Source organism: Thermobia domestica, chromosome 6 (genome assembly GCF_964235325.1).
Source record: "Thermobia domestica chromosome 6, izTheDome1.hap1.1, whole genome shotgun sequence".
NCBI lineage: Eukaryota > Metazoa > Arthropoda > Insecta > Zygentoma > Lepismatidae > Thermobia > Thermobia domestica.
Genome location: NC_137459.1, coordinates 312,550,968 through 312,569,968, shown reverse-complemented (window position 1 = coordinate 312,569,968; position 19,001 = coordinate 312,550,968). Strand labels below are relative to the sequence as shown.

Below are 19,001 nucleotides of genomic sequence, written 5' to 3'. Positions count from 1 at the left end.
TTTTATTCTCTGCTCTATTATGTTGCTATAAAGTGCTCGTAAGAGAAAACGGGGGTGTTATGTCTTATTTTATGTTTCTGCGCATAGCCGTAATCTGCTCCTAAACTGGAACAATCTGTGATCTGCTGTGTGTATGTGTGTGTGTTGTTATCTTTTTAATTCTGTGTTTTATTATGATGCTATAAAGTGCTCGTAAAAGAGAACGGAGGTGTTATGTCTTATTTTATGTTTCTGCGCATAGCCGTAATCTGTCCCTTAACCGGAACAGTCTGCGGTCTGCTGTGTGTGTGTGTGTGTGTGTGTTCTGGTACCATTGATAAATAGAACGGCAGTTCTGCTCCGGCGGAATTGGAACAGTTTTGCGCATATGCGCAGTAGGTCAAAAAATTGGTCTCAAAATGGAGGGCGAATTCTCCCCCATTATTCTCTGCTATGTTGAAAAAAAAAGTGCTCATAAAAGGGAACGAATACACCCCTGCTATGCTATATGTGCTGTGTTAAATAGGCGGATGGAGAATGTGTTATCGATCTGCTACGTGTTCGTAGTCTCTGTGTAATATCTGCTATGTTCAAAGTGGTCATAAAAGGGAACGAGTGTCTATGTAATATGAGCTATGTTAAATAGGTTGATGAAGAATGTGATATCTGCTCTGCTATGTGTTCGTAAAGTGCTCATAAAAGGGAACGAATCTTATGTGGCATGTGGTAGGTGCGGTGATCCGGCGTCGACCGATCTGCGCAGACAGTGCGCGTGGCCGGCCAATCGGCGTCAAGGGGGCGAGGTCCCGCGCCAGCCAATCGGCGTGAACGGGGCGGTGGTCCGCTGCCAGCCAATCGGAAGGGAGTCCCGCGCCAGCCAATCGGCGCAGTAGATAGGAGGTCGTAAAAGAGCGTGACCGGGGGCGTGGCGGGCACCGACCAATCGGCGTGGCCAACCAATCAGCGTGAAGGGGGCGTGGCCGGGGGCGTGGCCTGCGCCGACCAATCAGCGTGAAGGGGGCGTGGCCGGGGGCGTGGCCTGCACCGGCCAATCAGCGTGAAGGGGCGTGGCCAGCCAATCAGCGTCAGGGGGCGTGGCCGGGTCACGTGACCTGCGCCAGCCAATCAGCGTCCAGGGTTTGCGCATGCGCAGTAGGAAAAAAAACAGCACCAAGTGTCCCCACCCTACTTATGAATATCTTTTTTGTATATTTGATAATTGTATATTCTTAACTAAATTCTTCTTCGAAATTAACCAGCGTTAGTACATATAAAGAAATACTCATTGCTCAAAAATATAAAAATATACAACGCACCGTTCGTGTGTGAAAGATCTGACGGCTACTGTGAGCCCTATGTCCAGAATTATGAACAAAAAGTCGGCAACTATGAGCGGTTTGACGGCAACTATGAGGTCTTCGTCGGCAATTATGAACGAATAGTCGGCAACTATGAGCATTTTTTTTTAATGTGAGCATTCTGACGGCTTGCGTGAGGAATCTGACGGCAACTTTGAGCCTGTTGACAGCAACCATGAACCATTTAACTTACACTATCAGCAGTATGTTAGATATTATGAATGAAAAGTCGGCAACTATGAGCATTGTGAAAACGATTGTGAGCACTTTGAAAGCACGTGTGAACATTCTGAAGCCAACTGCGAGTATTTTGAAGATAATCACGAAAAGTGTTGTTTTCAACTATGAGCCCTGAGTCCGCAATTACGAACAAAATGTCGGCAACTATGAGCGTTTTGACGGCAACTGTGAGCCCTGGGTCGGCAATTATGAACGAAAAGTATGCAACTATGAGCATCATGAAAGCGAGTATGATCACTTTGAAAGTACGTGTGATCATTGTGAAGCCAACACAGAGTATTTTGAAGATAAACATGAAAAATGTTGTTTTCAACTGTGAGCCCAATGTCCGCAATTATGAACGAAAAGTCGGCAACTATGAGCGTTTTGACGGCAACTGTGAGCCATGGGTCGGCAATTATGAACAAAAAAGTCGGCAACTATGAGCATCGTGAATGCAAGCGTGAGCACATTGAAAGGACGTGTGAACATTCTGAAGCCAACTGCGAGTATTTTGAAGATAAACATGAAAAATGTTGTTTTCAACTGTGAGCCCTATGTCCGGAATTATGAACGAAAAGTCGGCACTATGAGCGTTTTGACGGCAACTGTGAGCCCTAGGTCGGCAATTATGAACGAATAGTCGGCAACTATTAGCACTTTTTTGGTAAATGTGAGCATTGTGACGGCTTGTGTGAGGAACCTGACGCCAACTGTGAGCCGTTTCACAGCAACCATGAACCATTTAACTTACACTATCAGCCGTATATTTGATATTATGAATGAAAAGTCGGCAACTATCTGCCTTGTGACAGCGAGTGTTTGCAATTTCAGGGTCAGTGTGAAAATTGTATGGCCATTATAACTGTACAGGAAGTGCCTCATTATTTGCGGGTATGAAAGGCGTCGTATACGTAAAGCCTTCGCTGCTTTTTTTTTCTTACCACATTTAGTAATTTTATATATTTTTAGGACATGTATAAGAATTTTGACGGCTAGTGTGAGCAGTTTGACGGCTAGTGTTACAGCGATAAAATATAATTCGCTGTAGCCTTGGTTCCTTATCTTCTTATAATAAATACGAGCCACATTAAAATAACACTATTTCCATTACGTGCTTTTTTTCCATTTATATATATATATATATATAAATATATATATATATATATATATATATATATATATATATATATATATATATATATATATATATATATTATTTATCTGGTTGCCTGCCACCTAGATATTGTAAAGCTCATTATTTTATGACATATGAATATCTTTTTTGTATATTTGATAATTGTATATTTTTAACTAAATTCTTCTTCGAAATTAACCTGCGTTAGTACATATAAAGAAATACTCATTGCCCAAAAATATAAAAATATACAACGTACCGTTGTATACAATGAGCCTTAGTTCCTTATTTTCTTATAATAAATACGAGTCACATTAAAATAACACTATTTCCATTACCTGCTTTGTTTCCATTTATATCTATATTATTTATCTGGTTGCCTGCCACCTAGATATTGTAAAGCTCATTATTTTATGACATATGAATATCTTTTTTGTATATTTGATAATTGTATATTTTTAACTAAATTCTTCTTCGAAATTAACCTGCGTTAGTACATATAAAGAAATACTCATTGCCCAAAAATATAAAAATATACAACGTACCGTTGTATACAATGAGCCTTAGTTCCTTATTTTCTTATAATAAATACGAGTCACATTAAAATAACACTATTTCCATTACGTGCTTTGTTTCCATTTATATATATATTATTTATCTGGTTGCCTGCCACCTAGATATTGTAAAGCTCATTATTTTATGACATATGATTATCTTTTTTGTATATTTGATAATTGTATATTTTTAACTAAATTCTTCTTCGAAATTAACCTGCGTTAGTACATATAAAGAAATACTCATTGCCCAAAAATATAAAAATATACAACGTACCGTTGTATACAATGAGCCAAGAATGTTTTCATTAATCAGGAACGAAAGTTAGAGGTTCGAAGGCGATCAGATACCGCCCTAGTTCTAACCATAAACGATGCCAGCCAGCAATCCGCCGAAGTTCCACCAATGACTCGGCGGGCGGCTTCCGGGAAACCAAAACTTTTGGGTTCCGGGGGAAGTATGGTTGCAAAGCTGAATGTCAAGCTTAAAAAAAGATTCCCCATAGGGTAGGAGTTCAACATTCAGTAAACAACCCTCCACCCCATTTATTATAAATTAAGAAATTGATACATACATCCATAGATACATAAAAAATTTACATATCTAAAATAGCAAGGTTATATAAACAATAAAAAAAATGTGATACACGAAACATAATCACACATATAACTTTACACACATTTACAAATCTAAAATCATAAAATAATATAAATGATAAATCAAAATATAAAATCATATTTAAAAAAAACTTAACAAAACAACCACTTTTTTTCCTTTCTACAATTTTCCTTATTTTATATATTTTCCTTACATTTGTCTTCACTTCCATCATAACTCTATTTTCCCTTTTCATATATCTTTTTTTTATTTTTTATTTTTTTTCCTTCTTCCTTTCCTATCCTACATTCCCCAATTATATCATTTTTCCTTTTAATTTATTTCTTCCAAAAATTACAAAAATTTATTATAAAATAGAAAATTATAAAATTATTAAAAAAATATTCCACAAAACAGCAAAATAATATAAATAAATAAATAAATAAATATTTAAAAAAATAAAATAAAAAAATAAAAAAATAAAAAAAATAAAAAAAATAAAAATAAAACACCACTAAACCGCTTGACATCAGCAACAATCTTAATAGAACAACACATTAAAATCTATTAAAAATAGTCCATATGGCTGTTAAGTATTTCTACACTCGATTTCATAATGATATAAATAATTTTATTTAACAAAAATTTCGGTAATTCTAATTTTTTTAATACCTTTTTCGTTTCAGATGGAATACCACCCCGGGATCCAAGTACTAACGGTACTACTTCAAACTTTTTTTTATCTTTAAACATTCCTTGTAACTTCTCATACTTTTTTATTTTTTCTAATCTATCTCTTTCAACCATTCCGTCTTCTTCGAATCTAATAGTAATATCCAATACAATTCTTAGGTTTCCACGTTCCACAATCAAATCTGGTTTCAATACCTCCCCATCCACCTCATACACTTGTTCCATGCCAACATTATATTTTTTAAAAAGGCAATGATCTCGAATTATCTTGACCACCTGATCGTGTCTGGCGATCCTGTAATTTGCATGGGAAACACATTTACCTAAAATATGACCCATTGTTTCCAATTCTGCTTTGCAACCTCTACACTCTTTATTAATTTGAGAATCTACTCTGGCCAATGCTACTTTTGTGCCATAAGTATTAGATCTCATTTTAATAATATCAATAAACCTGTTATCAGGAAACAAATCATCATCAAACAAAAATCTATTGCATACAGGGTCATTCCTAAACAGGCGGATTCCTTTCCCCATACTCTCTTTATTGGCCAAACTTTCGAAATATTCGTCTTTCAATTCAATTTTTTTCTTATTTAATTCTTTTAAGCTACAATTTTCTTTAATCTTCAATTTCGAAGAGAGTTAAACTCAATATCTTCCAGGTATTTACCCTTAAAAAGGTTTATCAACACAGGGTCTTCCATATTTCTTTTCAACGAAAAAATGAACTTAAGTTGAGCAAGACCAATAATACCAATTAAATTGGGGAAACCCAGTCCACCATCTCTTTTTTTCACATAGAAAAAGTCTTTGACCATAGATGGATGGAGATGAAGCCAGTGTTTTAAATACTTCCTTATCATTGTATTTATTTCTTCCAAAAAACTACCACTTACAAAACTTGCAATCCAAATATAAAAAAAATTGGGTAGTATATATGTTTGAGCAAGTGATATTTTTTGACGTGGTTTCAACGGTAACTTCGATAATCTAACAAAAACTTGTTCTAATTCCGATACATGGTATGAATTTTCTATTCCCTTGTTAAGAGTATAGTTACACCCCAAGTACCGAAAAGGTTCACAAATCTTCATATCCTTTAACAATTCTCCATTTATTTCTAATCTTAGATCCTCCGACACAAACGATCTCCCAGAAGGATACAAATTAATAGTGTAACATTTATTATATGACATACTCATTCCCATCATATTCAATACTTCCACAAAATATTTTATAAGCTTCTGGAGGTCCTCTTTAGAATTAGCCAACAAAACAACATCATCTGCATAGGCTAAAAGAGGCAGTGTTATATTTTCATACTTATAACCCCACTCAGTACTAAAAACCCGACAAACAATCTCATCCATAATAATATTAAATAACAACGGACTGAGTGGGTCACCCTGCCTAACTCCCCTTCTCACTGGTAGATTTACTTCTGTTTTAACAAAGTTTGTAAAGCTATTACTATACAAACTTTTAATAGTACTGCAATACATCAAAGGAATACCTCTACTTTGTAGACAATCAATTATCAAATTTTGGGATGCCATATCAAAAGCTTTAGTAATATCAACTACACATCCATACAAAGGGGTACTTTTCTTCCCTTTTTTAACAATATCATCTAATATGAAACAATTTGTCAGAGTAGAATTCCCAGTCCTAAATCCTTTTTGTGCATTATGAATTGGTATCACCTTATTTAACCTACTATCAATAATACCAGTGAAGACACGACAAATTAACGAAGCTATTGTAATAGGCCTCCAGTTAGTTACTTCATGCATATCTTTACCTAATTTCGGTATCAATATAGTTTTATTATTACTCCAAATTCTTGGCGTGCAACCCTCTAATAATATAATATTAAACAACTTACACAGAAAATAGAAACTTTTACTATTATTAATATCCTTTTTTACTATTAAGTCAACTCCCGGGGCAGTTCCATTTTTTATTTTTATAATTCTCTCGGATACCTCTTTATATGTTATTGGGCGCATCAGTTCTTTCTTACTATTTTCATCTACCATTTCTCCTACAATATTTATTTTCACTTCATTTGCTTTCCCCCATAATTCACTATAAAATTTTCAAATACTTTCTTCGTCGGGATAAATATCTACCTCCAAATCATCCAATTCCCGATCTTCAACCAATAATGTTGCTAATTTTTCTGGGTTCTTTTCATATAGTTTTTGAAAGTTGGCATATCTTTTCCTTTCACCACCCTTACCGTTCTTTTGTTTCATAACCTCCTTTTCAATCTTTTCTTTGTCTTTACTACAACCTAACATCCTTATTACTTCATCATAGACTTCACTAATATTGGAACAACCCTCTTTCAATACATCATTTAATGTACAATCCATCCTTTTCTCCACCTCTTTCATTCCATCTAAGTACAAACTCTCCATATATTCTACCATTCCTCTCCTAACTTCAGCTCCCTCCAATTGATCAACCAATCGTTCATCAACTAAATCTTGCACTATTCTCTCAAATACATTTTCCTGTTCCTCTCTATGAACAATCTCTCTGTCAATTGCCAATATTATTTCAGTATTAATTCCCATATCCACCATTACTTCCTTTTTTTCCCAACTCCTTCAGCTTCACCTCATTTTCCTTAATAATTTGCTCCATTCCTACTATACTTTCCCTCAATTCCACCAATTCTTTTTCATATTTCACAATTGTTTTTTCCAACTCATCAACTTTCTCTTTATACTTCTCCTTAACCCTCAACTCAGACTCCAATACTTGCTCCTCTAACTTATAATTATGCGCCCTTAACTTTCGTTCTCTTAATTTTAAACATTGTAGCTCATGTTGGACCTTCCCTAATTCTTGATTTAGTTTTTCATTTATTTCCTCTAACTCTTTATTCCAATCCTTTTCCGCTATGATTTTATTTGAGTTATTACCAATCATTTCCTTAAGCCTTAAATTTTCTTCCCTATACTCTTTAACCTTACACTCTACATCTTCCAACAAAGAACTATATTCTTCCTTACTCATATTTCTTGTCTGTTCTTCCCTTTTTTTCAACAACATTTCTGTATTTTTCATTATTTCCCCTATTAACCTTTTAAACAAGTCTATCACATCACCCTGATGTAACTCGACACCCAATCCCGCTAATTCTTCTAAAATCATATTCTTTAATATTTCTACTTCCCCATTTTTAACCTCATTGTCATCTTCACCATTATCTTTATTCATTTCATCATCTCTCTCATTACCCAATACATCTCCTTCATCCATATCTATTTCTATAGGAGTTAGCTCGGCTAAGGCCTTCTCTACTGTAACTTTCGTTTTTTTTAACATCTGACATTTTTTATTCCTAATTTCCGCTAACGTTTTATTAGGAAAAGACCTATATAATATTTCATTAATATCTACCTTATCCTTATTCTTTTCCAAAATACTTTTAAATTTTTGTGTATCTGACTCTGTCCATTTTTGTTGCTCTTCTTTCTCACTTTTTTCCTACTTTTTTCCAATTTAAGCTCATTCCACTCCTGCCGATGTGCCTTAGCACGGTGAGTAGCTAACCCTCCCAACTTTTGAAAAGAGGATGGACACCATGGGCATTTATACTCATATTCCTGTTTGGTTCCCGAACATTTGGGTGTATGACAATCCGCCGAGTGAGTTTTGTCAAATCGTCCCTTACATACCGAACATTCCAACAAAAACTCCCCAACGTGATGTTCTTCTAAATGATTAAAAAAATTTCTTTTATTTGAAAAAATAAGCTGTGGATGATTTAAACAGCTAAATTCCATTATAGGGAAAGTAAATATTATTGTTTTTCCTTCTAAATATTGCGAACTCCCCCCAATATCAGAATCTTCTACTCCTCCCTCAGCCATCGTATATCTTATAAAAAGAATAAAAATGACGTATTCAAATAGAGCAAACATTACAAAACGACTCCCAATTAAAAGGAATAGATCCAATAGAGACTACCAAAAGCTAAAATAAGGACTATATATAACCTACTCAAATAGCCATATAAAATAACAAATAGTTTTATACAAAAAAATAAGTCTTAAAGGAATTGACGGAAGGGCACCACCAGGAGTGGGGCCTGCGGCTTAATTTGACTCAACACGGGAAACCTCACCAGGCCCGGACACTGGAAGGATTGACAGATTGAGAGCTCTTTCTTGATTCAGTGGGTGGTGGTGCATGGCCGTTCTTAGTTGGTGGAGCGATTTGTCTGGTTAATTCCGATAACGAACGAGACTCTAGCCTGCTAACTAGGCGTTGGAATCTTTCCTTCCAACGTTCATGTATTCTTAGAGGGACAGGCTGCCTCTAGCAGCACGAGATTGAGCAATAACAGGTCTGTGATGCCCTTAGATGTTCTGGGCCGCACGCGCGCCACACTGAAGGAATCAACGTGTCTTCCCTGACGAAAGGTCCGGGTAACCCGCTGAACCTCCTTCGTGCTAGGGATTGGGGCTTGCAATTATGTCCCATAAACGAGGAATTCCCAGTAAGCGCAAGTCATAAGCTTGCGTTGATTACGTCCCTGCCCTTTGTACACACCGCCCATCGCTACTACCGATTGAATGATTTAGTGAGGCCTTCGGACTGATAACCGGCACCTCCGTCTTGCGGTGGTACCGACGTGTCGGAAAGATGGCCAAACTTGATCATTTAGAGGAAGTAAAAGTCGTAACAAGGTTTCCGTATGTGAACCTGCGGAAGGATCATTATCAATTCATCACCACTGCGGTGGTTGATGTCAAAAGTTTCTTATTAGTGTGTCGTATCAGTTAGATTGACACCGTTGAACGGGAGCCACTGATCTTGACAGGTGAAGGAGAGGAAGGTGAGCCGTGTCTTCCCTACAGTTGGGAAGCGAGCAGCAAGAACGGGAGCCACTGTCATCGGCGAGGGTAGCGTAGGCTACCTGTTGACACAGGCCGTGTGTCATCAAAGGATTGGAGTAGACTTATTTCGGTGGAGAAGAAGTCTTGAAAAGACTCTAAGAGAGTAAGACTTATTCCATCGGAGCAGGAGTAAATGATCAGTCAGATGACATGATAAACTAGTTCCGACGTCCAAGGGCTCCAGTAAGCTTATTCCGTTTGAAAAGAAGTCTTGAAAAGACTCCAAGAGAGTAAGACTTATTCCATCGGAGCAGGAGCGTTTAAAATGCTTGTGCCGGATGTCGGATGCTGGGGTGGAACGGAAGTTCGTCCTCCAAGGACTCGAGTAGGCTGTGACTGCTTTGTGGGAGAAGTCTTGAAAAGACTCTGAGGAGCAAGGCTTACACGTTAGTAGCACCAGAAGCCTTTAATACGCTCGGGTCGGGCGACTAGAGCAAGAATTCGCTGCTTTGTAGGCCAGTATCCTTTTCTGTTCAAGATGGCCTTCAATGTAAAACTGGTAGCCATCATTTTTGGCTACAAACTCATGGGCAGCCTAAGATTATTCCTTGTGATGCAGGGAAAGGCTTTCGAATGAACACGCCCAGCTTTGTGGTTAGTGACCGCAGCTGACGGGGCCAAACAGGAGGCAGTGCGGCCCCCGATTCGGTTTGTTTACCGAACTTTAATGTCTTGCACGGCATACGTGAAATGTTGTTGTAGAATTTTTACAACCCTGAACGGTGGATCACTTGGCTCGTGGGTCGATGAAGAACGCAGCTAGCTGCGCGAAAGAGTGTGAACTGCAGGACACACGAACATCGACGTTTCGAACGCACATTGCGACCCAGGATCTCTTCTGGGTCACACCTGTCTGAGGGTCGGTATCTTTATCCTGGCGGTGGAAGTTTTTCGGATGACCCCACGGCCTCTCGCTACTTCGGTAGTGATGCTGTGGCCATGTGCAAGGGGCCCGGCAAGGAGTCTCGCGCAAGGCTTGACTTTCTTGTTGGTAACCTCTTGTGACCATGGGTCCGGGGAATGGAAACTGTGTGTTCTTGGGCTTCCGCGACAGCGGTAGTCTTAAATGAGCAGCAAAGGCTGGTGGTTTACATCCGCCTGTTGAGGCAGTTTTTGTCTCGACGAAAGTTCCTAAGTGAATTGGGGAACTTGGTCCTTGGATTTCATCCTTGCCAAACCCCTTTCGATGAAAACGAGACTGTCTTGTGTCCATGCAACTCTCTAGCCTGGGCCGGCGCAAGGCTGGCTGGCGAACAAGGTAATTGGGCCTCTGAGTTTTGTACACATGAGATTAGTCTCTACCGAAGCATTCAGGGCGAACGAGGGTTTTTGGAGTTCAATTCTCTAGCCTGGGCCGGCGCAAGGCTGGCTGGCGAACAAGGTAATTGGGCCTCTGAGTCTTGGTATTCCAATTTTCCTCTATTCCTGGATAAGCTTCAGTACGAGGTACCCGGCAAGGGGTCAGGGGGTGACCCCTGACTTACCTTCGTGGTCTACATCTTGTAACTTGAAAAGTCCTGTTGTGCGCGAGCCTTCAGGCGCGCTGTGTTTTTGGCGCTCGACCTCAGATTAGGTGAGATTACCCGCTTAATTTAAGCATATTAATAAGCGGAGGAAAAGAAACTAACTAGGATTCCCTTAGTAACGGCGAGCGAACAAGGAAGAGCCCAGCACCGAATCTCGCAGTCGTTGGCTGTTGAGAAATGTGGTGTTAGGGAGGGTCGATTCTCCTGAGTTCTTGAGGCGTGTCTAAGTCTCTCTTGAATGGAGCCACTGCCCATAGAGGGTGCCAGGCCCGTGCGACCGTTTCAGTTCTCGGGAAGACCTCTCCTCAGAGTCGGGTTGCTTGAAAGTGCAGCCCTAAGTGGGTGGTAAACTCCATCTAAGGCTAAATATGACCATGAGACCGATAGCGAACAAGTACCGGGAGGGAAAGTTGAAAAGAACTTTGAAGAGAGAGTTCAAGAGTACGTGAAACCGTTCGGGGGTAAACGGATGGTACCTGAAACCCCGGATTAGAGATTCAGAGAGATCTGTGTAGACCGCACTTTCAGGTTGATCTTTTACTCCTTCGGGGGTTGGGACTCCTGGGAGAGGCAGCTGACTCTACATAGGCCCTCGCATTTCTGTCTTTCGACGCGTCACAACTCGTTGGATGCCGGTCTACGGCCCGGGGAGGAGCTTGTCTGGGTCCCCGTTGCCCTTAGAAACCCCTGGTGTCCCGGCTGGCGTTCGACGCCTGCGCGTTTAACGCCTTCATGTCTGTACAAGTGTTGGATTTGCTAGCCGTCGGGCTTAGTCCCAGACTTTAGTAGTCCGATGCTGTTGGTGCAGACTCTATGAACCGGGCGTATCTCCTATTTGTGGCGTGTACTGTTTAATGGACCATCCGACCCGTCTTGAAACACGGACCAAGGAGTCTAACATGTGCGCGAGTCATTGGGAATTACTAAACCGAAAGGCGTAATGAAAGTAAAGGTTTCTGTATAGAGACTGAGGGAAGATGGAGACCTTTCCTTTGGAAGGGTTGAAACGGCCTCTCTGTTGCCTAACACGGGCCCTCCCGCATTCCCGGGGCGTCTCGTTCTCATTGCGAGATGAGGCGCACCTAGAGCGTACATGTTGGGATCCGAAAGATGGTGAACTATGCCCGGCCAGGACGAAGTCAGGGAAAACCCTGGTGGAGGTCCGTAGCGATTCTGACGTGCAAATCGATCGTCGGAGCTAGGTATAGGGGCGAAAGACTAATCGAACCATCTAGTAGCTGGTTCCCTCCGAAGTTTCCCTCAGGATAGCTGGTGCTCATTTGAACGAATGTCGAACGAGTCTCATCCGGTAAAGCGAATGATTAGAGGCCTTGGGGCCGAAACGACCTCAACCTATTCTCAAACTTTAAATGGGTGAGACACTCTGCTTGCTTGAGAGTGAAGCAGAGGTTCAGGATCGGAGTACCTAGTGGGCCACTTTTGGTAAGCAGAACTGGCGCTGTGGGATGAACCAAACGCTGAGTTAAGGCGCCTAAATCGGAGCTTATTTTGAAACCATGAAAGGTGTTGGTTGCTTAAGACAGCAGGACGGTGGCCATGGAAGTCGGAATCCGCTAAGGAGTGTGTAACAACTCACCTGCCGAAGCAACTAGCCCTGAAAATGGTTACTGCAGTGGAGGCTGCATATCGCACCGAATGAAGCAGTAACGAGTAGGAGGGTCGCGGCGGTGTGCGCAGAAGGGTTTGGGCGTGAGCCTGCCTGGAGCCGCCGTCGGTGTAGATCTTGGTGGTAGTAGCAAATACTCCAGCGAGGCCCTGGAGGACTGATGTGGAGAAGGGTTTCGTGTGAACAGCCGTTGCACACGAGTCAGTCGATCCTAAGCCCTAGGATAACTCCAAAGGGATTGCGGGCATGAACTGTTGTGTGAAGGAGTTAATTGGGACCCTCGTCCAGAAATACGGCACTAGTACGGCTCAAGTGCTATCTGGCTTAGCCTTCACGGATTTCCCAATGCAATACCCATCCTTTGGGCGAAGGGGAATGTTGTTCCTATTCCAGAACCGGGCAGCGGAACCGTATTCTACGGACCCTCACAGGTTCGTCAGGGTAACCTAACAGGACTCGGAGACGCCGTCGGGAGCTCTGGGAAGAGTTTTCTTTTCTGTTTCAGCGTTCACGTTCCCTGGAAGCATTTCGCATGGAGATAGGGAATAGAACGCGAAGAGCACCGCAGTTGCAGCGGTGTCCAGAGAGTCCCGATGGACCTTGAAAATCGGAGAGAGGGACACGTGGAGGTGTCGCGCCCGATCGTACCCATATCCGCAGCAGGTCTCCAAGGTGAAGAGCCTCTAGTCGATAGATTAATGTAGGTAAGGGAAGTCGGCAAATCCGATCCGTAACTTCGGGATAAGGATTGGCTCTGAGGATCGGGGCTAGTCGGGCTTGGTCGGGAAGTGGGTTGTTCGCTGACGTGCCGGGCCTGGGCGAGGTGACGGTCAAGGGTTACACCTTGTTCCTTAACCGAGTTCGGTCCCGTGCCTTGGCCTCCCACGGATCTTCCTTGCTGGGAGCGCCGGGCTACGGCTCGGTGTCTTGTCGGCTGCCATTCAACGATCAACTCAGAACTGGCTCGGACCGGGGGAATCCGACTGTCTAATTAAAACAAAGCATTGCGATGGCCCTAACGGGTGTTGACGCAATGTGATTTCTGCCCAGTGCTCTGAATGTCAACGTGAAGAAATTCAGGCAAGCGCGGGTAAACAGCGGGAGTAACTATGACATCGCTTCTCGGCCTTTGACCTCAGACCCTCTCTGGTTAGCTACAAGTGTGTGGATCGGTGGCCTTTTTCGATCGCAGAGAGGGTACCCTACCTCCTCGTGGTTGGGGTCGGCAACGAAGCCTTAGGCAGATCGGTACGTGGTCCCAGCTCCACGTGGTAAGTCTTAAGGCACGGCCAAAAGGGTTGATAACATCTGTTGCCGCCTAGGCATAAGAAGATAGGGTGTGTGGTCTTCGTATATCTAGCAACATCAAGTCGGGAAGCGATTGCAGGTTCTGCGTGTGGCCGGCAAGGGGCCTGGCCTCAGGCCACCCCTATTGGTGGTCTGAGGGGCTTTAATGTGGATGATGCCTGTGTTCGTCGTGTGATGTCGTCGATAATAAATGTTCCTGCTCATCAATAAGGATTCTTCGTTGGAGTCACTTTTTTAGATTGGTGTTCTTGTTCGTCGCTGGAGGAGGCGGTGGATCACTTTTCATCGGAGAAGCACGTCGTTGGAGTCATCGTGGAGGTTGGTGATCTGTGCGTTGCTGAAGATTGCTGTGGCCCATCATCGGAGGTGTGTTCCTGTTCATCGAGGGAGACTCATCGTTGGAGCTGATGTGAAGGTGGGAATACCTGTTCTGCGCTGGTGGACGCCGTGGATCGTCGCTGGTGGTGTGTTCCTGCTCACCGAGTTCATTCGCCGTTGGAGTCATCGTGGGGGTTGGTGTTTTGTACGCCGCTCAAGACTGCTGTGGTCCATCATTGGAGGTGTGTCCCTGTTCCTGTTCCTGTTCCTGTTCATCGACGGAGACTCATCGTTGGAGCTGTTTTGGAGGTGGAGTTCCTGTGCGGCGCTGGAGGGTGCTACGGACCTTCGTTGGTGGTGTGTTCCTGTTCAACGAGGAGGTTGCTGTTGGAGTCATCGGGGAAGTTGGTGTTCTGTGCGTCGTCTGGGATTGTGGCGGTTCATTGTTGGAGGTGTGTTCCTGTTCCTGCTTCCGTTCATTGACGGAGACTCATTATTGGAGCTGTTGGAGGTGGGTATCTCTGTACATCGCTGGGGTGCGTTGTGGACCCTCATTGGTGGTTCGTTCCTGTTCACAGAGTTAATTCGCCGTTGGAACCATGGTGGAGGTTGGTGATATGTACGTCGTTTAAGATTGCTGTGGTGCATCATTGGAGGTGTGTTCCTGTTCCTGTTCATTGACGGAGGCGCATCGTTGGAGTTCTCTTGGAGGTGAGAATCCCGGTACGACGCTGGAGGACGCCGTTAAACTTCATTGGAGGTGTGTCCCTGTTCCTGTTCATCGACGGAGACTCATCGTTGGGGTTGGTTTGGAGGTGGAAATCCCTGTACGACGCTGGTGTATGCCGTGGACCTTCATTGGTGGTGTGTTCCTGTTCATCGAGGAATTTTGCTGTTGGAGTCATCGTGTAGGTTGATGTTCTGTACGTCGCCTGTGACTGTTGCGGTTCAGAATTGGAGGTGTGTTCCTGTTCCTGCTCCTGTTCATCGACGAAGACTCATAATTGGAGCTGTTTTGGAGGTGGGTATCCCTGTGCGTCGCGGGGGTGCGCTGTGGTCCTTCATTGGTGGTGTGTTCCTGTTCACCGAGTTAATTCGTCGTTGGAATCATAGTGGAGGTTGATGTTTTGTACGTCGTTCAAGATTGCTGTGGTGCATCATTGGAGGTGTGTTCCTGTTCCTGTTCATCGACGGATGTTTATCGTTGGAGTTCTCTCTTAAGTGGGAATCCATGTACGTTGCTGGTGGACGCTGTGGATCATTATTGATAGTGTGATTCCCCCTCATCGATGTAGTTTGCTGTTGGAGTCTTCGTGCAAGGAGGAGTTCTGTAAAGATGGAAAAGGATGAGATTTTTGGTTGGCCTGATTCTTCGGAGGATACAGAAGAGAATATCGAGGTTATCGATATTGATAGCGACGGAAAGGTACAGCAGGAATGTGAAGATACGGTCTTTGAGGAAAGGCAATCTGGAAGGTCAACACGCAAGAAGGTAAAGGTGGATTTGTCGGGTCAAGACTCTATTAATCTGGTTGGAAAAAGGATAAGGATAAGTGTAATTTATCAACAAATGAAGTAATTACAGAATCCGTGTTGCTAGATGAAAAGGGTATAGGTAAAGTCTGCTATCCCTTTAAATCCCTTTACTGTCCGGTTCATTCCTCGTTAAGATTTGTTAATGACAGTAATTTTCGAACTCATATTCGTCTGGAACATGGAAACTGGTTATTTTCGTGTGATAAATGTGGAAAAAGTTTCCCAAGATTTAATCAGGTTTCGTGCCATCTTCCTAAATGTACGGGAATTAAAGTTACTGGTGGAGAGTTTCAGTGTGATTTATGTACCCGTTCCTTTACATCTAAATCAGGTCTCGGACAGCATAAAATGAGAATACATCCGGTGGAGTGGAACAGGAAGAGGCTCACGTCTTATCAAGAGGAGGGAGGATATTGGACACCAGAAGATGAAGTTACGCTGCTTAGCACTTATCTGGATAATTTGCATAATCCGGATATGGATAAGAAAGTAGCAGCTGAACTCCCAAATCGGACATTGGAGGAAATTAGAGCGAAAAAGAAAAGGATGATTAGAAGTGGTTTGTTACCTGAAGATATAAATGTTCCTTCAAGGTGTCATAGTGCAGGCGATGTTTTAGAAAATCGGGAACTTTTAGAAAAAAAAGAAAACGATGTTAGCAAAATAAGGCGTATGGTTGTAGATGAGATGATACGACTGGGAGGTAACGCCGAAGGGGTGGATGATAATGTTAGTTTAATAGTTCTGGTTGAGGAACTATGTAATAATTTTGAACTTAAGTGTGAGGAATTAAAGAAGCACGGTCAAAACAAGTTGGAGGAGGAGATGCAAAGACTGCGTCAAGAAATTCATAGTAAATCCTTAGAAATAGGTCGTCTGCGGAATGTAGTGGAAGATCAGGAAAAGGAAGAAGGGGTTCTGAATGATAGAATACAGTTTCTGGTGGAGGAAAATCGGAATTTGCAAAAAGAGAAGGAAACTCTGATGAAAGACTTTTCCTGCCTCAAAGATATGGTGCAATTGGTGGATGATTCGGTCCAGGATAAAATTCTGGAAAACTGGAGTGAACTAGTTGAAAGGGATAAGAAGATTGAGGATTTAAAATCTCAGGTTATTCGTGTTGAGGGCCAATTATCTAATGCATTGGAAGAAATAGACAGGTTGGGGAATATGGTAACAATTCTTAGTAATATAGGAAAAGACACAACTGAGATAGGAACTCAAATGGATGGCAGATGGAGTGACGATGGGATAGATAGAATAGGTGCAGAGGAATCAAGAAATGGTAACCTTGATGAGTCAGGAGAAACTGCTGTGAAAGAGTTAATGAGAGGTCAAGAAGTAGAAAGAATGCGTGTCGAGGAAGGTGGGATGGAAAAATTGAAGGAAACCATGATGCAACTGACATTTCTGATGGAAGATCAAATGGAACAGAAAGTGGAAATTTCGGTGGAGGACCTTAATATTTGGTACAACAGAGTGGTTTATTTGTGTAAACAATGGTCTTTGTTGGAATCGAAAGACGATGATAGTAAAAAAGACGATGGTAAACGGAAGAGAATGCCAAATAATAAGAAAGTTAGGGATTTCGCTACATTAAATGAATTGATGAAGAAGAATCCTAGAAAATTAATCGAACGTATAATTGAGGGGCGGGTTGAAGCCCATATGGATGACGAAACTCCAACATCGAGAAGTATTAGAGATCTTTATTGCGAACTTTGGGCATCCCGAGGTAAATGTGAAGAGTCTTTTCGAAGCCAGCCAGGTAATTCAGAGGTTAAAGACTTCTGTTCTAAAATTTCGTTAAATGAAGTGAGGAAAAGGATTGCTGGGATTAAGAGAGGGACAGCGCCAGGAGTAGATAAATTAACTAAAGATGATGTGGTAGGTGAATTGCGGTTGAAACTTGTTCGAGCATTGTTGAATGTTATTTTGTATGTTGGTAAGATTCCCGATGCAGCTAAACTTCATCGTACGGCATTGATTCCCAAACAAGAGAGGGAATTAAGTAAACCTGAAAATTGGAGGCCAATAACCATTGGATCACTTCTTGTTAGAATACTTACTGGGATAATTAACGATAGATTGCAAGCAGAGGTTGATTTATCCGCGGAGCAGAAAGGTTTTCGTAAAGGCGAAGGTACGGAAGCTAATTGTTTTCTGCTTGATAGATTAATAAAAAGAGCCAAGGGATCTCAGGGAGTTTTCTGTATATTAGATATTAGAAAGGCATTTGATACGGTGCCACATCAAGCAGTGATTGATGCGTTGAAGGCCAAAGGTGTATCTGAAAGGACACTTAATTTTATTAATGAATTGTATAGAGATAATCTCACAAGTTTCGAAGGATTTGAAGTTACCTTGCCAATGAATCGTGGAGTTAAGCAGGGTGACCCACTTAGCCCTCTTCTCTTCAATGTTGTAATGGACGAGTTGATAAAGAGATTAATGGATATGGATGCTGGGATGCAGTTGGGGGATCGCCGTGTTGCTGTTTTGGCGTATGCGGATGATTTAGTATTAGTTGCGGAAAGAAGAGAGAAGATGTTGGTAATGTTAGAGATGGTGAACACCTATCTTAGAAATTTGGATATGAATCTCTCGATTAGTAAATGCGTGGCTTTCTTGATACGGACATGTGGTAAAGCCTGGATTTCGAGAAATCCAAATTTGAGTTTGGGTGATAAGGAAATTAGGTCTATCGAAATCAATGAAGCATTCAGATACTTAGGTTGTATGTTTACGATTAAGAATGGAAAAATGGTCTCATACGATGCAGAGTATCTTAATCTTCTGCTCAATAGAGTGAAGAGACTTTCTTTAAAGCCGAGGAAAAAGTTGCAATTAGTTAAAGATTATCTTATTCCCCGTTTTTATTATGTATGGACGATAGCGGAAGCAAATATTACTTTGCTAAGGTCTTTAGATTTGAATGTTCGATGATTCATAAGAGAAGTATTACATCTTACAACTTCTACAACAGAATGGTTATGCTATTGTCGACTTATGGATGGGGGATTGAGTTTTCCAAGACTGGAGGATTTGCTGCCAAGGCTTCAAGCAAAAATGAAAATTAGATTGTTGGAATCCTCCGACCCGATTGTAGCTCAATTGGCGTTGGAAGCGGATCTAGTGAAAGAAGTGGAACGATTCGGTCGTGATAGGAGGATTACGGGTGTGGTTACTCTCAAGAAAATAGATAAGTTACGAGATTTAGAAAAAGAT

The 19,001-nt window shown here is 41.8% G+C and overlaps 1 non-coding gene and 2 pseudogenes across 1 annotated transcript; all 3 read left to right on the top strand.

Annotated features, from left to right (window-relative positions):
* The first annotated feature begins 8,523 nt into the window (after positions 1-8,523).
* Positions 8,524-9,281, top strand: LOC145688617 (small subunit ribosomal RNA; annotated as a pseudogene).
* Positions 9,282-10,169: 888 nt separating this feature from the next.
* LOC145688636 (5.8S ribosomal RNA) lies at positions 10,170-10,321 on the top strand. The gene has a single exon (XR_014131952.1). It is a non-coding gene; the product is annotated as a 5.8S ribosomal RNA (ribosomal RNA).
* A 696-nt stretch (positions 10,322-11,017) lies between these two features.
* The window catches only part of LOC145688673 (large subunit ribosomal RNA), a 10,295-nt pseudogene continuing 2,311 nt past the window's right edge, over positions 11,018-19,001 (top strand).